The sequence below is a fragment of the Mastigoproctus giganteus genome, chromosome 9, assembly GCF_048544385.1.
Source record: "Mastigoproctus giganteus isolate SK-2022 chromosome 9, ASM4854438v1, whole genome shotgun sequence".
In the NCBI taxonomy this organism is placed as follows: Eukaryota; Metazoa; Arthropoda; class Arachnida; order Uropygi; family Thelyphonidae; genus Mastigoproctus; species Mastigoproctus giganteus.
The window spans coordinates 22441963-22462273 of NC_143583.1; the positions used below are offsets into that span (position 1 = coordinate 22441963).

General features: G+C 39.1%; 1 protein-coding gene across 5 annotated transcripts in view; it reads left to right on the plus strand.

The window, feature by feature from the left end:
* Cbs (Cystathionine beta-synthase) overlaps positions 1 to 20311 on the plus strand; it is a 244741-nt gene that overhangs the window by 47435 nt on the left and 176995 nt on the right. Inside the window, exon 1 of one of the 5 annotated variants that reach the window (XM_090381659.1) lies at positions 10034 to 10103. The exons of 3 other annotated variants lie outside the window; for them this stretch is intronic. The gene's annotated coding sequence lies outside the window, so the exon portion shown is untranslated. Of the gene's footprint in view, positions 1 to 10033; positions 10104 to 10131; positions 10278 to 20311 lie in introns of those variants that run through there. One more of the 5 variants, XM_090381661.1, reaches the window with a different exon arrangement.

The following is a 20311-nucleotide window of genomic DNA, read 5'->3' on the forward strand; positions in this document are numbered from 1 at the left end:
GCCATCATTGCATCACTTGGGTACCTACCCACTCACTGACGAAGGGCCAAATAGCCCTGAAACAGTGCTGCTAGGGGGAGCTTGATGATGTCCGGAGTTTCCGAGAATAGGTAACAACAGCCTTCTCCACTGGGGAAGCGTTGCCTATTCGATGAGTTTTTGAGTGGTGTGAGTTGAAGGAGTTACTGTCCCTTTCATTCTTCTACACTGTTTCTTTTCCTCTTCCACTCCTACTATAACTTTCCCTCTACCTTTTTTGCTTTTCTAAGTCTAATAGGGACAAGTGGATATTCGAGTAGATATTCACCTACATACATCAAATAGCCCTGAAACAGTGCTGTCTGGGTGGTGGTACCTATCTGAGAATAAGTAACACTAGTCTTCTCCTTAGGTGAAGCGTTACTTATTCGAAGTAGTGCAATATCATGGCAACTCGTTGTGAAGGCATTCACAATATGAGATATAACCTAAAACGATGCCACCTTAAAAATTTTCTGTTTATTCAGAAATGGCTGTGTATTATGATGCTAAGCACTTTATATACATAGTATAAACGAAATACTTATTCGTCGTGATACCAGCGTTTAGTTTGAAATTCGTTTTTGATTTAAACCGTTTCGTTTTATTTCGTTTTTGATTTAAACCGTTTCGTTTTATTTCGTTTTGAAATTTAACGTTTTCAAACGTTACAATTTCAAACGTAAAATTTCGTTTTTGAAATATAACGAAAAAAACTACTGAGAAAACGTACTGGACTATTTGTACGTTTTCTCAGTAGGGCTGCCTCTTCCATACGACACTATAGGCACTGGGTCTAGGACCTATGAAGGTTTTAGAGCTTAAGAAAGAAACGGGGAGACCCAAAAAAATTATATTCAGGTAGAATTCAATGATTTTATTCCAACAATGACGTTCTGCGAACTACTTTTTAAAGAGATTTCTAAGCTAAATCCATTCTTCCGCTTTTTCTGTTAGTAAAATCCTGGTTCTATCTTTAACCTCACTTTTATTTAGATTAATCATAAGAATACTGTTCCTTGCCTTCGTCAAAAAGTATTTTCTAAAAGGCATTTGTAAGTGCAACTTGCCTTCACATTTTCAGCCTGAGGCATCGTTACACTTGCAGATCCAGAAAAAATACTTTTATTTTCTCGGGAGAAGAGAGGCACGGGGAAGATTTTTCTTTCAGCCCAACCCTTCTGCATTAACACAGATATGGACAAATCATTTTAATCCATATCTGTGCTCACTGATTAATTACATCATGCGGTGTAATAAGCTAATCTTGCCTCCTTGAAATGTGTAATATGATGAAAGCGATTCACTAATCGTTATCATGGAAATATCAACTCCCATTAGTATCAAACACCCAAATTGGTCGCCACGTGTATGGCCTCATGTTTACTTCAGCATTTATTTCAATCTCAAACTAGAAATTCAGATACTCCTGAAAGGTTTTGTTTATACGATCAATAAACTTAACGTGATTACAATAATTTCAATGTAAACATGCCCTTATTTTAGCAGACGTAAACAATTTTTTTAATTGTCTCACAAAGTTAACTCAACTTATATAATATCTTCCAAAACTTACTTTCGAACTTCGAGACCACAGTAGGCTTGTCTAGATATATTTTTTATTATATGTAATTTTTTTAAGCCTAAGTGAAAGTATTTTTAGGAAAAATACTTCTACCATTGACCTTTTGGCATAAATGGTAAGTTATTTGGTTTCAAGTTGTTATGTCCTAAGTATTACATGAAAGAGAAACGACTTCTGACAAATTGAATTACAGCATGAAACCAAGAGTTTTAACTTAAAAAAAAATAAACAACACAGTTTCATCTGTTTTCTGTGTGACCCTTTATTTATTTCATTTGACCTCATCATATGATCCCAAAGAGATTTCATAAATGTTACCTGAAAACCATTTGACATACAGTACATTCAATTTAACAGTTTAAAGAATATAGACTATCTAAATAATTTATAATTTGAGTGACTGAGTTAATAAAATCACACAGCGTAACAGTTTTAAATATTAATATATTATATATACACTATAGTAAATATAGTAAACAGACTTTCATGTTTCAAAGAACTTTTTATTGATAAAATATTCTGTCAGCCAACCTCTGGCATTAATTACATACTGCGTCCTCATCGGTAAGCTGAAAACCAAATTTCTGATAATAGGAGGGCTGCATTTTGGTTCATTCCTCCTTACAGAGGCATATCAGCTATTGATTGCAGGGGTGTTAGCCTAGCACGAAGATGACATTCCATTTCAAAAGTTTTGACTTCAAAGCAGGCACCCTTGGGAGTAGCATAGTGGATATAATCACTCTTCCCCCCACACCGAGTGGTAAAGGTGTTTGTTGAAATCCTCAAAGATGCAAGGAATTTTTATGGGCTTCTTCACGTGGATGAATTAGTTGGTATTATTATTATTATTATTATTAGCTATATGGTGCAAGGAAGCCTGAGGCTTATGCTGCACCAGCCAAAAAAAAAAAAAAAAAAAAACTCCCGAGTTACCCTGAGAGAGAGAGAGACAAAAATAGAAGGGAATCACCAAGAAAGATAAAAATTATGATATCCAGCTCAGGACCCTGGGTGTGCCAAGCCCATACTTACCAGATGTGAGCCCCTCAGGCAGAGTTGCATGGTTTTATCTCCCATCCGCTCGGGTTTCTCGTCCAGCAAACTGAAAATCTGAGCATAGACATAATATACTGATGACCATGGGAGCCAGCATCATGGTGCAGGTGCACGAACTTTGGATTTCGAAGTAACAATACACAATTTTTAATATTTTCATTAATTTATTGAATATTCGAAAATTTGGTGAACAAAACATTAAAATTCCGACATGCAACACTTTGCAAAATATCCTGCCGGCGCCCATGCTGATCCATTATCCAAAGGGCCCTCAGTATGCCATACTGATGACCCTTAGTTGCTTCGTTGATTAACACACATACCCCTGAGGAAGCCATTGAAGCTTTGTGCAGTATTACATGGTGCATTGTCATGCTGAAACAGAGGAAGGCCCTTCCCACACTATAGTAACCAGATACTCACATGTTATAACGAATCTTTTATTGATATAATATTTTGTTGGCCAATATCTGGCTTTAATTCTACACTATTGCAAATTCGTTGGGCTCCAAGCCACTTTTTGAATGACTTGAATGGTTCAGTTTATTAAATTTTTAGTTATAGCTTATATTTTTTCTTTAATTATTATTAAATTTTTAGCTAAAGCTTATATTTTTCTTTTTCTTTTTGGTTTAATAAATGCCACAGCGTAAGAAGAGCAGAATTGTCCAGAATGTAAAAATATAACATGACATTCATTCTTTAATGAACAATGATCAATGGTCCAAGACTGAACCACTAGAAGCAACCCAAGGCGGCGACAGTATCTCCAACGAATTTCGCAGCTTGGTTGAAATACTTTAGAAAATAACGTTCTCCAGGCACCCATCCAGGCACAAACAAAGACATCATATTTTAAGAAACAATAGTTCTAGGTTCCAAGAAACAATACTGGTTCCTGAAACGTTTCAACGTTTCATAATGTTTTATGACTGAAGCTTGGCTTTTGAACGCCATGTACCTCGGTCTACGTCTTTTTTATCTCAGCAAAACAAGGAACTGCTTTCGACAGACGTCCAATAAGAAGGTTTTCACGATGTCAAAGAAGACCACGAATCTACGCAAAAGAGTCTGTGGGCACCAGGAACTCCTCTGAGAAAACTCTACACCCCAAGAAGCTGGCTAAAATAGAACTGTCTGCACAAGGAACTGGAGCTGCTGAGATTAGATTCTTGATCAGGTTATCAGCAGTGATTCTACATGCATTAAGAATCTGCAGGTAAAGACCCACTAGTGGCAGCGATCATAGTGTACTAATGTGGAATTTAATTAAAGACATAACTACTATCAACGGTAGAAGGAAAAGCTTTTGCTTTCATTAAGGTGACTATAGTGGTCTCAGACAGTTGTTAATTTGTATGCAGTGAAACCAATGATATTGGTTTCACTGCATACCAATGATTTTTAATGATATTGATGAAGGTATATCAAGCTTAATATCAAAGTTTGCAGATGATACAAAAGTTGCCAGAGCAATTAATGAGCGTAATGAGGGTGAGCTACTGCAACTTTTCCAGATTCTGTTGCATTAGTGTACTGTCATTACTGTCATTAACAATCCTACCACCTTCGTATCGTCTGCAAATATGGACATTATGGACCTATTGTTCAAGGTTTAGGCCAAAATGGATGTCAGATGAACTAATGAGGCATATGGCAGAGAAGAAAAATGCATGGGATACATACAAATTAACACATGACACAGAAGCCTATGATAGATACAAGTTGATATGCAACCAAGTTACAAAGGAGGTTAGGCAGGCGAAGGCAGATTACGAGAAATCCTTGGCAAGCGATACAAAGAAAAACAGCAAAGAGTTCTTTACTTATGTAAACTCTAGAAGGAAGGGGATGAATCAGATTGGTCCACTTGATATTGATGGGTCAACTGTTGATGATCCTGCTCAGGTAGCTAACAAACTAAATGAATATTTTGCATCGACATTCACACATGAGGAGTTATTCAGCGAGGGGAATGCCAGAGGTGTATTCAACTCTAGCAGTAAGCTACAGAACTTGAAATAACTGGGAGTAAAGTGGAGGAGAAACTGTTGAAGATAAACACAAGGAAGGCACCCGGGGTGGATGGGATCTATCCAGTTATATTAAAGAAGGCAGCAAAGGAAGTAAGCAAACCCTTAGCCATAATTATGAGAGCTTCCTTGGACTCAGGGGAGGTACCCATAGACTGGAAATGTGCAAATGTGACCCCAATTCACAAAGGAGGATCAAAGGCTGACACAAGTAATTATAGACCTGTGAGCTTAACTTCTGTTCCAGGAAAATTAATGGAGGCACTGGTTAAAGAAGCACTGCAGGATCATTTAGACAAGACTTCAGTTATAGCTCAGACACAGCATGGTTTTGTTAAGGGGAAGTCTTGCCTGACCAACTTGATTGGATACTATGATGCAGTCACAAAAGAACTGGATGCAGGGAATAACTTTGATATTATATACTTGAATCTTAGAAAGGCTTTTGATACTGTTGCACATGGAAGACTGCTACACAAATTGGAGCAGTGTGACATTGGAGGCAAATTGCTGCTATGGATAAAGGGGTGGTTGAGGGGGAGAAGACAGAGAGTGGTAATCAATGGACACTGCTCATCGTGGACTGATGTTATTAGTGGAGTCCCTCAGGGCTCAGTGTTGGGTCCATTATTGTTTTCTGTATTTAATAATGATATTGATGATGGTATATCGGGCTTAATGTCCAAGTTTGCAGACGATACAAAGGTTGGCAGGGTTGTCAAGGACACTACTGACACTATGCTGCTGCAACAGGATCTGGAAAGGTTGAGCAGATGGGCTGAGAGGTGGCAAATGAAGTTTAACATTGATAAATGTAAAGTACTACACATGGGAAACAGCAACCCCAGAGCAACATATCAACTCTGTGGTACTACACTGACAGTGGTAGAGAATGAAAGGCACTGGGGGGTGGTTGTGCAGGCAGATATGAAGTTCTCTGACAGTGCAGACGGGCTGCAAGAGTAGCTCATGGAGTATTGTCAATGATATACAGGAATTTTTCCAGCAGGGATAAGGAGGTGATTATTCCATTGTATAAGGCGATGGTCAGGCCACACCTAGTATACAGGTCTGGAGGCCTCATTTCAAGAAGGATGTAGAGCTGCTGGAACGAGTACAGAGAAGGGCAACAAGATTAGTGAATGGAACAAAGGGGTGCTCTTACAAAGAAAGGCTTAAGTTTTGCAAATTACAGTGTCTGGAGACTAGGCACCAGCGAGGTGATCTGATAGAGGTGTATAAAGCCTTGAATGGTTTAAGCATGCTCAATGCTGATGGGATTCTTCCTCTAGCTCAGAAAAATCACCTGAGAGGGCATAAATTCAAATTGAGGAAAGACAGATGTAGGATAGACGTGCGGAAATTTGCCTTTAGCCAGCGGGTGGTTGGTTGGTGGAACAGACTTCCGTCCCTTGTGGTGGAGGTTGATAGCCTAAATACAAAGTTTAAGGCTCAGCTGGACAGGTATTTTGAACGAACAGAGGGGTGAAGTGGAAGTGGGTTTTTTTTTTTGGCTGATGCTGCATAAGCTTGCTTTCTTGCATCAAATGCCTCTACTAATGCTAATACTAATGCTAAAATTTAAGCCTGATATACCTCCTTCAGTATCATTGATAAATACAGAAAACAACAATGGGCACACCACCAATAACACAGTCGACAAAGAGCAGTATCCATTGACTACCACTCTCTGTGTTTTCCTACTCAACCATCCCTTTATCCATAGCTGCAACTTGCCCTTAATGCCATATTGCTCCCACTTGCCCTTAATGCCATACTGCTCTAACTTGTACAGTAGTCTTCCATGTACAACAGTATCAATAGCTTTCCTAAAATCCAAGTATATGATATCAAAATTATTTTTTGCATCCAGTTCCTTTTGTGACCACATCGTAGTATCCAATCAAATTGGTCAGACAAGACTTCCCCTTAATAAACCCATGCTGTGCCTGAACTATAACTGTAGTCTTGTCTAGATGATACTGCGGTGCTTCTTTAACCAGTAACTCCATTATTTTCATCCGAAAAGAAGTTAAAATAACAGGTCTGTAATTAAATTTTCTGTTATACCTTGTTCCATATATTCCTTTTGTGCATTAAGATGATAACTCTCAAGGGGGAAGGGGAGAGTATAAACTTCTCACTGCAACCACAGAATAAAAATATTCTTACTGGTAATCGATAACTCAGCGGAATAGTTCACAATGTGCCAATTTAGCTTAAAAATCAATAAATTATATAAAAATACATGCAAAAAAAAAGTTGAAATACAGTGTTCGACAAAATTAACAGAACGGTTGAAAACGTAGGGTAACTGGTGTAGCTTGCGATAAAGTTGGACAAAATTTGGTATGGTGGTGTACCATAGAATAATGGTGAAATAAGGAGATAGTGAGGAATTTCGGACAGGCAAAAGGACATTTGTATGGGTTGTATAAGAATTACCAAAAAGGTCGCATTATAGAAGTTAAAAGAAGATGCTACAATTTGGTCACATGATATCAATCAGGCATATGATCCTCCCCCCTTCCAATGGCTAAACAGGCCTTACACTGGCGAACCATGCTAGATATAAGGGTGCCTATAAGATTCTGTGGCAACAAATCCCATGCTTTCACCAGTGCAGACCTTAGCTTTCAAAGTGACCGAGCAGTTGGCATCTGGTGTGCACAGAACAATTCGATGCCCAAGGGCATCTCACACATGTTCAATGATTTAAATCTTGTGATTGTGCTGGCCACGGCAGTTGTTGGATATCTTCAGTTTCAAGATGTTCCTCCACCATCTAAGTTCTATATGCAGAGGCATTGTCCTGCATAAAAAGAAATCTGGGACAATCGCACCAATATTCTCTCTCTCTCTCTCTCTCTCTCTCTCTCTCTCTTACTCAGGGTAACTTGGGAATTTTTTTTGCAGCATAAGTCTCAGGCTTCCTTGCACCATATAGCTAATAATAATAAAAAGTCACACATGGGATCCAAAGATCTGTTCTCGGTACCTCTGCGCAGTTACGGTACCACTCTCAAAAACATGAAGAGGGATGCGGCCGTTGATCATTATTCTGCCCCACACATGACCACTGCCTCCACCATTAGTGTTGCTTTCTCTGATGTTGGGGGATGGTAACGCATTGCTCATTGTCTCCACATGAAACAACGTATAGAAGCTATTAAGATATGAAGATAAGATAAGATAGAAGATAAGATAAGATATCTTATCTATTAAGATAAGATAAGATAGAAGCTATTTCAGAAAACTTGAAATATATTCAGAGAACAGAACTGTACTCCAATTTTCAGGGCTGCAAGTCACATGTTCGTGGCACCAATTTCGACAAGCTCTGTAGTGATTTGGGGTTATTATTATTAGCCATATGATATGGTGCAAGGAAGCCTGAGACTTATGCCGTGCCAGCCAAAAAAAAAAAAAAAAAAAAAAAAAAATTCCCGAGTTACCCCGAGAGAGAGGAATCACGAAGAAAGAGAAGAATGATGATATTCAGCTCAGGACCCTGGGTGTGCCAAGCTCACCCAGGGTCCCATTGTATCCCAGTTTGTATCCCATTAACCTGGGTTAATGGGATACAAACCACTGGCTTCCTTGCATAGAGTCCAGTTGAACTGAGACTTATTAACACAGTTGGGTCTTAACACAGGTTGGAAATGTTTTCGACTGTGGCCGCACAACCTGAAGGGATAGTTTATTACAGGACATCGTAGGGTTTCGTCTTGCTGTTAGAGAGGCAGGTAGCGGTCTGTCCTGGTTGGTCTCTGGCGACCTTGACCAGCTCATCTTGTAGTGGTTCCTGTTTCCTGAAACTGGTTCCATAGTGCCGAGCGTGACAGATTAAGCCAAAGTACCACCTCTGTCTGTGACTGCCCGACTTCAAGTCGTCCAACGGCCAGCCATCTGAAAGCATCATCTAAATAATTATGACTTACCCTTCTGAATACTGGAGATGTAGCTACCCACTGAGCAAGCCAAGAAACAGGAATGAAGTGACATGGTTGCAATCCGTGTTTTTATAAGCATGAATAATTTGCATAATCTGTGGCTCTGTAAGGTGATAGATCGATGCCCATTATATCAAATATTCGCGTTCAGCGACGTTGCTCACAATAAACTATTCATGAAAAACATATTGTTCTGTTAATTCTGTGGAGCAATGTATCTGAATCCTGCTATCAGTATTCGTAAACTGTCTGCGTGGGTAGCACAGTGGTAACGTCACTGTACTCCCCACATCGGGTGGAAAAGGCCCGGTTCGAATCCCATCGATGACGCGAGAAAATTTAATGGGCTTTTTTCACTCCGTGGCTGAGTTAGTCGGTCTCAGGCGTAGATAGCGAGGTTTATCCCCCCCCCCAGAAACTGGGGATTTTTTCGTCCAACAAAACAGGCAAATCGACCAGAGAGCACACGCAATTTACAGACACAAATACTGGTTTATGTAATCACTTACGAGTAACCTTAATAGAATATATTTTTTATTCGTATAATAAAAGTATTAAAAGCCAGTTATCATTATGTGTACTTATCTACACGTACTTTGTAAGTGGGATTGCTCACACCAGGGAGCGCGGGTTCATGGTCATTGGTCGTGACCTATTATCTGTTGGAGGGAATCATGAAATTCAGATAAAATGTGACATGGGAAATGACGCTTTATTTTATTTTTTGTTACAATTATCGAATACTTACAAAATTGTTAGGGGTAGTACTGAATTCATACATCATATGGAACCACATCCGGAAAATTCTACCGTGTAGCATTCATAAATCAAATCTAATTTTTACAGTTTTGAATAGTACAACGTACCTGTATCTATACTACCTGTAATCTAACTGTGTCTATCTAATTAACCACCCAATCAACTAACTAATGACATCCAGAAATTAGGGTAATCCATGAACACCGATTTCAGCACCTCGACCATTGGATTTGGATATCTCATTATCCTCTGATTTTTTTTTTTTTTTTCTGCGAAAAATGCATGTTCTAACAATTGTATTCGAAGGGTCTGTAACTCACTTTCAGAGTTTCCAATAGGAGGAGAAATACACGAAAAAAAAAAAAAAAAAAAAAAGACAAAACTTTTCAATAATTCTATAAACTCATCGTTATAATAAAACAATTTTCTTCCTCTACATGTACCAAAGAGCGCTTTTACCCAATTCTAGGTTGTTTTTCAATTATGTTTCTTCTTACTTTCTTCGAGTTAAAAGTAAACAAACATTTAGACTTTCTACTAACAATTTTCTGTCTCAGGTACCGGTGAACTGATATGTCATACATTGTGTGGTCGAGGTGTGTTGGTATTTTTCCATATGCGCTGTACCACGTTCCATTGCGCGAAACCATTCGGCGCGTGAGTTTGCAACCACGTTGAGCTTTTTTGTGACAATCGGTACGTGAGCTTGCGTAGAAGTTATTGTTACCATTTATTTTTCTCTAGCCTTTGCTTAAAGGATATCTAATTATAATTTTAGTTTTAAGTTTATGTTTCTTCTAATGTATTAGGTTCATTGTGTTCATCAATATGGATATCATGACGTGGACAACGAAGCGCATCTCACCACCTGTAAGATGATATCGTATCTTTCGTAATAATTTTTTTTTTTTTTCTTAATGAATGTCTATGCCATTATTCCAAGTCATGGTTATCAATTAGTTATATTCTTAATATCGCAATATTCATATCATGGAACTATTGCGTAACACTTATATAACATAAGCAATTCCGTGTTATGTAATGCCATCAAATACTTAAAAAATGTATGTATATAAAAAAAGAGTTTATTTGAATACTATTAAAAAAGTGCGTTCAAAGCACAATGACTGTATCAAAAGAATAATACTGTTTGAGAAGATAGTATTTGATCTCCAGACCCCTAAATAGCCCCCTGAACCCCGTGCGATCACAACCAGGGTGAAACAGTAGAGATGTAGCAATTTCGACAGATATATTGATGCCTGTTATATATTTGTCGTGCGGAAATGACAAACAAAATGCTCCGTATAGCATCCTATAAAAATCAGCCGTTCACATGAACTAGGTGCCGACGTATTAAACAATCTTCATATTATTATTATTATCATTAGCCATATGGTGCAAGGAAGCCTGAGGCTTTTGCTGCACCAGCCAAAAAAAAAAAAAAAAAAATTCTAATTTACCCTAAGAGAGAGAGAGAAAGAAGTAGAAGGAAATCACCAAGGAAGAGAAGAATGATAATATCCAGCTCACAACCCTGGGTGTGCCAAGCCCATACTCACCAGATGTGAGCCCCTGGGGTTAAAAATAAATACATTTTAAGTATATAACACTTGGTATTCAGCAAAGCAAAATTAAATATGACTCTCTTCAGACTGATGAAATGAAACTGAACTGAGATATAAGAAAGAACGTTGGAATGAGATTTATTTCTAATCTGGAACCTAAAGTTTTTCCTATAATTCAAATTTTGTCCATTTTATTTATTTTCATCATTTTAAATTGGTTTAGAAGGGATTAGACCTGACAGCAGAGTGATCAGTGGAGAACTGCAGTAATACCAACTGTGTGGTACTACACTTGGGCTGGTAGAAAATGAAAAAGGCCTGGGAGTAATTGTGCAGTCAGATATGAAGTTTCCTGAGCAGTGCAGACAGGCTGCCAGAGCAGTTAATGGGATATTGTTTACCCCATTACCTTCTCATGACCATGACACAACAGGAATTTTGCTAGTAGGAAAAAGGAGATGATTATCCCTTTGTATAAGGCAATAGTCAGGCCACGCCTTGAGTATTGTGTACTGGTCTGGAGGCTCCATTTTAGGAAGGATGTAGAGTTGCTTGAGTGAGTACAGAGAAGGACAACAGGATTGGTGAGGAAAACAAAGGCATGGCCTTACCAAGAAAGGCTTAAGTTCTGCAGATTGCAGCATCTGGAGGCGCGCCTCCGTAGCCAGGTGGGAAGGAGCAGCAGTGCGTAGCACACACTTCTTGATTAGACCGGGGTTCGAGCCCGTCGCCACCAAATACGGAGGATGCAGAAAGGTCAGGAAATGACCACCGCATATTCCTGGAGCAATATGGCCTTAGTTGCTAATGTTCCTAAAAACCAAATAACAAACAACAAACAGCAGCATCTGGAGACTAGGCACCTGCAAGGTGATCTGATTGAGGTGTATAAGGCCTTGAATGGGTTGAGCAGGCTCAATTCTGATGGGACTCTTCTGCTTACTCAGATTACAAACCTGAGGGGGCATAAATTCAAATTGAAGAAAGACAGTTGTGGAATAGATGTGTGGAAATTTGTCTTTAGCCAGCAGATAGTTAATTGCTGGAACCAACTTCCATCTGTTGTGGAAGTTGATAGCTTAAATAAATTAAGGACAAACTTTTAGAGGGAATGGATGTGTGATTTTTTTTTTTTTTTTTTTTTTGGCTGATGCTATATCTTTCTTGCATCACATGCCTCTACTATTACTACTAATACACCCATTTGAGTTGACTGTGGTTTGTGTCTATGTCTTCTAAATACACTGATGCTTGTATTCTTGTCAAATTAATTAGTTATCAATTTGTTAGTGTGAGTTGGTCACTCACACACACTAATAAGACTTTATTCGATGAATGTTTTTTGAATCAGTATGTTGGAGAGGCAACAAGAGGGAAACAATACTCTTGATCTTTGAGTAGTAATTCTTCATGCATTAAGAATCTGCAGGAAAAGATCCACTGGGTGGCAGTGATCACAGTATACTGATGTGGAATTTATTAGACAATTATTGTAAAAGGAAAGGCTTTTGTAAAAGTGACTACAGTGGTCTGAGACAGTTTTAAATTCCATGCAGGGGACCAACTGATGATGTTACCAACAGCAAATTCTAAATGGGAAGCATATAAGGGAAATAATCATAGCAGCTACTAGGCTTTTCATACTAAGAAATACTGTTCAGGGCTTAGATCTAAATGGATGTTAGATGAACTGATGAATGAGACTTCTGGCAGAGAAGAAAAATGGGCGAGATGTGTATAAATTATCATGTGATACAGAAGCCTAGGGTAAATATAAACTAGTCTGTAATAAAGTCACTAAGGAGGTTAGGCAGGCTACAGTATCTGGCATCTATTACATTAACGGTTTAACTATTGATGAGGTTGCTGCAAACTGAATAGGTATATATTGAGTCTACTTTCACGACACACAAGGAATTCTCTAGGGCAGGTGATGCAGGAAATTTATTAAACTAACTGGGAGTTAAATGATTTTTTGATAACTTAAATGTGCAAATGTGTCCCTGAATCATAAAGGGGGATCAAAAGGTGATACAAGTAATTACAGGTTGTAGGATAGATATGTGGAAGTGTGCCTTCAGTCAGGTGTGGTTGATTGTCAAAACAACCTTCCATCTCTTATTGTGGGCTTAGGTAGTTGGAATAAATTCCAGGAAGAACTAGAAAACTCCCTTTGGACTCAGGGGAGGTCCCCACGGATTGGAGATGTGCAAATGTATCCCCAATTCATAAAGGGGGATCGAAGGGTGACACGAGTAATTACAGACCAGTTAGTTTAACTTTTGTTCCGGGTAAAATAATCGAGTCACTGGTTAAAGATGCATTGCAGGATCATCTAGACAAGACTGCAGCAATAATTCAGACACAGCATGGGTTTGTTAAGGGAAAGTCTTGTTTGACAAATTTGATTGGATATTATGATGTGGTTACAAAGGAACTGGATGCAAAAAATAATTTTGATATCATATACTTGGATTTCAGGACAGCTTTTGACAGTGTTGTACCTGGAAGACTACTGTACAAATTGGAGCAGAATGGTATTAAGGGTAAGTTGCTACAATGGATAAAAGGATGGTTGAGTAGGAGAAGACCGAGGGTGGTAATCAATGGATGCTGCTTTTTGGGGACTAATGTTATTAGTGGAGTCTCACAAGGAAAAAGGGGGTTAGCAAACCTTTGGCCATTATTATCAGAGCATCCTTGAAGTCATCTCAGATTCCAGATTGGAAATGTCTTTCCTATTATCAAAGGAGGATCAAAAGATGAAGTGAGTAATTATAGACTTGTAAGATTGACTTCTGTTCCAGGAAAAATAATGTAGTCATTAGTGAAAGAAGTAATTCTGGACTGTCTAGTCAGAATGCACTTATACAGTAGTTACAGCATGGATTTGTTAAGGGGAAATCTTTTCTGACCAATCTGATTGAATACTCTGATGTAAAAAAATTGGATGAAAAAAATGACATGGTATACTATACTTGTATTTCATAATAGGATTGTTGCACAAATTGGATTATTGTGACATTAGAGAGCAAGTTACTGGTATGGATAAAAGCATGGCTGAATGGCAGAAGACTGTGTATGGTTATCTTGCATTGCTCTTCATGGACTAATGTTATTAGTGGAATTCCCAGGTTTCAGTGCTGGACCACATACTGTTTACAATATTTATTAATGATATTGATGAAGGCTTAACCTTCCCTTGTTAGCATGGCATCTGACAGGTGACACATTTTAAATTTTCCTTTTTTTAATTTGTAAATGAAATCAAATCCTCCTTTCTATCTTTGATCACTAGTGTTCTTCAACTGGTTATACAATATTTTCTGTTTTAATTTCTGTATACTATGAATTATGACACATTTTTTGTGTGTCAAGAAAAAGCTTCTTTCTTCTAGGCAGTTCACATTCCCACATTGCATCTGTGTGAGGTGCTAGTAACAGGTGTCTAATCTTGCCATAGAGCTTTGATTTTTCCAGCAAAATACATACATGTGAAAAAATAGACAATCATCCAGACTTCATGTGAGTTTCTGGGTTTCATCCTGGGGTATCAGTAACTTTAAAGATTCTAAAGAAATATTATTATTATTGGTGGTTCTCTTGTTTATTTTCATTTGATATTTTTTAATTGCATTTAGAAAAATATAATACCATTTTCAATTCAGTAAAAAGCTAAAAATTAATTTTTGATAATTAAAACAAAAAAGGGGTATCACACAGATGATGTGTGTCTTAAGCTACAGTGGCTAATGACAGAATCACAGTATACTACTGTAACAAGGTGTAGAAAACTTAGGCAGAAATACTGAAAAGTTGCAGTTGAGATTTAACATTGATAAATGCAAGGAGCATATAAGCAGATGCCATCCCTGATTGCATACCAGTTTGGTGATATCACACATCAAGGTGATGGAGAACAAAGATGACCTGGGGTAACTGTACAGTCCAATATGGAGTTCTCTGAACAGAGCATACAAGCTGCTAAAACTGGTCATGAGTTCTGTCAAAGATATACAGTAATTAATATTAGTAGTGGCAAATAAAGCAAGCTTATACAGCATCAGCAAAAAAAAAAAAAAAAAAAATCCATTTGACATTTCACAAATTCATCTCCTCCAATACTCCAGTGGTTTGTTTAGCTGTTCCTTGAATTTATTCAAGTTTTCCACTTCTGCAACATCAGAAGGAAGTTTGTTCCAACAATCACCAATTTCCCTCACCAATCTTATCACAATCAACCATCCATTGGCCAAAGGCAAACTTCTGCACATCTATTCTGTGACCATCCTCAGTTTGACTTTATGCCCTCTCATGTGCATAGTCTGAGCAAGAGGAAGCATCCCAACAGTATTGAACTTTCTCAATCCATTCAATGCATTGAATACACCAGTCAGATTGCCTCACAGGTGCCTAGTCTCCAGATGGTTCCATTTACAGAACCGAAGCAATTCTTTGTAAGAGCACCCCTCACAAATCTCATTGACTTTTCTGTACCTGCTTCAGCAGATCTACATCCTTCCTAAAATGAGCCTCCAGATCTTAATGTAGTATTCAAGATATGGCCTGACATTGCCTTATACATTGGAATAATTGCCTCCTTATCTCTGCTAGCAAACTTTCTGTATATAATTGATATGTAGTCTCCTGGCAGCCTGTCTGCATTGCTTAGAGAACTTCATATCTGACTGCACAATTACCCTAGGCCTTTTTCATTTTCCTCTGCCCAGAGTAACCACACAGTTAGCATAGCATTAGTAGAGGCACATGATGCAAGAAAGCAAGCTTATACAGCATCAGCCAAAAAAAACCCCTTCCCATTTCACTGATCCATCCATTCCAAATGTTTGTCTAGTTCTGCCTTGAATTTATTTAAGCTATCAACTTCCACGACAACAGATAGAAGTTTGTTCCAGCAATCAACTACCTGCTGACTAAAGGCTAACTTCCACACATCTGTTCTACAACTGTCTTTCCTCAGTTTGAATCTATGCCCCCTGAGGTTTTTAATCTGAGCAAGAGGAAGAACCTCCCTCAGCATTAAGCCTGCTTAATCCATTCAACACCTTATGCACCTCAATTAGATTGCCTTGCAGGTGCCTAGTCTCCAGAAGCTGCAATTTGCAGAATTTAAGCCTTTCTTCATAAGTGCACCCCTTTGTTCCCTTCACCAAGTATCCAAGAATATGATATCAGTCTTGTTGCCCTTCTCTGTACTCATTCTAGCAACTCTACATCCTTCCTAAAATGAGACTTCCAGACCTGTACGCCTCAAGGTGTGGCCTGACCTTTGCCTTATACAAGGAGATAATCACCTCCTTATCCCTGCTTGTAAAATTCCTGTATATCATTGGCAAGACCGCATGACATTGACATGACCCCATGCCAGAGGCCTACTCTGGTAGCATTAGCATTAGTAGAGGCATTTGATGCAAGAAAGCAAGCTTATGCAGCATCAGCCAAAAAAAAAAAAAAAAAACCCACTTCCACTTCACCCCTCTGTTCGTTCAAAATACCTGTCCAGCTGAGCCTTAAACTTATTTAGGCTATCAACCTCCACCACAAGGGATGGCAGTCTGTTCCACCAACCAACCACCCGCTGGCTAAAGGCAAATTTCCGCACGTCTATCCTACCTCTGTCTTTCCTCAATTTGAATTTATGCCCTCTCAGGTGATTTTTCTGAGCTAGAGGAAGAATCCCATCAGCATTGAGCATGCTTAAACCATTCAAGGCTTTATACACCTCTATCAGATCACCTCGCTGGTGCCTAGTCTCCAGACACTGTAATTTGCAAAACTTAAGCCTTTCTTCGTAAGAGCACCCCTTTGTTCCAACCCTTTGTTGCACCCCTTTGTTGGTAGCCTGTCAGCACCGCTCAGAAAACTTCATATCTGACTGCACAGTAATCCCAAGGTTTCTTTATTCTCCACTATCCTGAGTGGTGTAACACCACATTTTTGGTAAATTTCTCTGGTGTACTGCTACCCCATCCCTGTATCCCATCCCTGTAGAAGCAATCTCGCCTGGACTGTACTTGTTAACAGGAGAGATTGCTTCTACAGGGATGGGATACACTTAAATAGAAAGGGCGCAAGAATTTTTGCTGATGCTGTCGAGGCAGTGTTAGGTGGGTCGGAAAACTGCTAGTTGGGGGGGATACAAGGACTAATAGATTAACAGTAGCCACTGGCAGAGGTGGAAGTGATTCTTGCACTGCTTCTATTCAAATGAGCAGAAGTCTGAAAAACAAGATGCAGGATATTTCAGAGACTGCTGGTAGTCATTGCGTTACAAGTAAACACATGGGTTGTGTTAGGGTAGCTAAGAATAGAAACAGGTGCATGTATACCTGCGTGTACACCAATGCTAGGAGTTTGGTAAATAAATTTGATGAATTTGAGGTATTGCTCAAAACATCAAAGGCAGATATTGTTGGGATATCAGAGACGTGGTGTCACACAGATATAAGTAATGCGGAACTGGAATTTGGGGAATACAATGTATATAGAAAGGATAGACAGGACAGGAGGGGAGGAGGGGTTATGCTATTAATTAAGAAACACATAAAGTCAAAGGAAGTGAAGCCAGTTGACATCGATGGACAGGGCAGTGTCGAGTCAGTTTGGTGTGACATAAGCATAGGGAAATCAAAATTGAGAGTAGGAGTGTGCTATAGGCCTAATGACTCTGATGAGTATAATAATATATTGTACAGGGAAATAGTGGGCCAGTAAATCAGAGAGTCTTATAATGGGGGATTTTAATTTCCCAGATATTGACTGGAATTTGTGGGTTGGTCACTCGCACACTAGCAAGGCTTTTGTGGATTTATTGGATGATTGTTTTCTACATCAGCATGTTCGTGAGGCAACAAGAGGGAGCAATACTCTTGATCTGATTATCAGTAGTGATTCTTCATGCATTAAGAACCTGCAGATAAATGAACCACTAGGTGGCAGTGATCACAGTGTGTTGAAGTGGGATTTACTCAAGGAGGTAACTACCATCAGAGTTAAAGGGAAGGGTTTTTGTTTTCGTAAAGGCGACTATGATGGTCTGAGACAGTATTTAAATTCTATACAGTGGGACCAACTGATGATGTTACCAACAGCAAACTCAAAATGGGAAGCATTCAAGGAACTAATCTTGGTGGCTACCAGGCTTTACATACCAACTAAGAAATATTGTTCAAGGTTTAGGCCTAAATGGTTGTCAGATGGACTAATGAGACATGTGGCAGAGAAGAAAAATGCATGGGATACATACAAATTAATGGGTGACATGGAAGCCTATGATAGATATAAGTTGGTCTGTAACCAAGTCACAAAGGAGATTAGGCAGGCAAAGGCAGACTACGAAAAATCCTTGGCAAAGGATGCAAAGAAAAAAAAGAAAGGAGTTCTTTACATACTTGAACTCGAGAAGGAAAGGGATGAATCAGATTGGTCCACTGGATATTGATGGTTCAACAGTTGAGGATCCTGCTCAGGTGGCTAACAATCTAAACGAGTATTTTGCATCTACATTCACGCATGAGGAGTTATTCAGGAAGGAGAATGATGTAGGTAAAGTAAACATTGGCAGTGAGCTGGATGACTTTGTAATAACTGAGAGGAAAGTGGAGGAGAGATTGTTGAGGATAAACATAAAAAAGGCACCTGGGGTGGATGGGATCTATCCAGTTATATTAAAGGAGGCAGCAAAGGAAGTATGCAAACCCCTAGCCATAATTATGAGAGCTTCTTTGGACTCAGGGGAGGTACCCATAGACTGGAGATGTGCAAATGTAACCCCAATTCACAAAGGAGGATCAAAGGCTGACACAAGTAATTATAGACCTGTTAGTTTAACTTCTGTTCCAGGTAAATTAATGGAGGCACTGGTTAAAGAAGCACTGCAGGATCATCTAGACAAGAATTCAGTTATAGCTCAGACGCAGCATGGTTTTGTTAAGGGCAGGTCTTGCCTGACCAATTTGATTGGATACTATGATGTAGTCACAAAAGAACTGGATGCAGGGAATAACTTTGATATTATATATTTGGATCTTAGAAAGGCTTTTGATACTGTTGCACATGGAAGACTGCTGCACAAATTGGAGCAGTGTGGCATTGGAGGCAAATTGCTGCTATGGATAAGGGGATGGTTGAGTGGCAGAAGACAGAGAGTGGTAATCAATGGACACTGCTCAACGTGGACTAATGTTATTAGTGGAGTCCCTCAAGGTTCAGTGTTGGGTCCATTGTTGTTTTCGGTGTTTATGAATGATATTGATGATGGGATATCAAGTTTAATGTCTAAGTTTGCAGATGATACAAAGGTTGGCAGGGTCGTTAAGGACACTACTGACGCTATGCTGCTGCAACAGGATCTGGAAAGGTTGAACAGATGGGCTGAGAGGTGGCAAATGAAGTTTAACATTGACAAATGTAAAGTACTACATATGGGTAACAGTAACCCCAGAGCAATGTATCAACTCTGTGGTACTACACTGACAGTGGTGGAGAATGAAAAGGACCTGGGGGTAATTGTGCAGGCAGATATGAAGTTCTCTGAGCAGTGCAGACGAGCTGCAAGAGTAGCTCATGGTGTCTTGTCAATGATATACAGGAATTTTTCTAGCAGGGATAAGGAGGTGATTATTCCCTTGTATAAGGCAATGGTTAGGCCACATCTTGAGTACTGTATACAGGTCTGGAGGCCTCATTTCAAGAAGGATGTAGAGCTGCTGGAACGGGTACAGAGAAGGGCAACAAGATTAGTAAATGGAACAAAGGGTTGCTCTTACGAAGAAAGGCTTAAGTTTTGCAAATTACAGAGTCTGGAGACTAGGCACCGGCGAGGTGATCTGATAGAGGTGTATAAGGCTTTGAATGGTTTGAGCATGCTCAATGCCAATGGGATTCTTCATCTTTCTCAGAATAATCACCTCAGAGGGCATAAATTCAAATTGAGGAAGGACGGATGTTGGATAGATGTGCGGAAATTTGCCTTTGGCCAGCGGGTGGTTGGTTGGTGGAACCGACTTCCATCACTTGTTGTTGAAGTTGATAGCCTAAACAAATTTAAAGCTCAACTGGACAGGTATTTCGAACGAACGGAGGGGTGAAATGGGAGAGGGTGTTTTTTTTTTTTTTTTTTTGGCTGATGCTGAATAAGCTTGCTTTCTTGCATCATATGCCTCTACTAATGCTAATGCTACCCACATGCAGTATTTTGTATTTGTTAATGTTAAATTTCAGTTGCCACTTCTCAGCCCATCTACCCAACTTTTCTAGATCCTGTTGCAACAGCATACTGTCATTGCTGATGTTAACAACCCTGCCAACCTATCA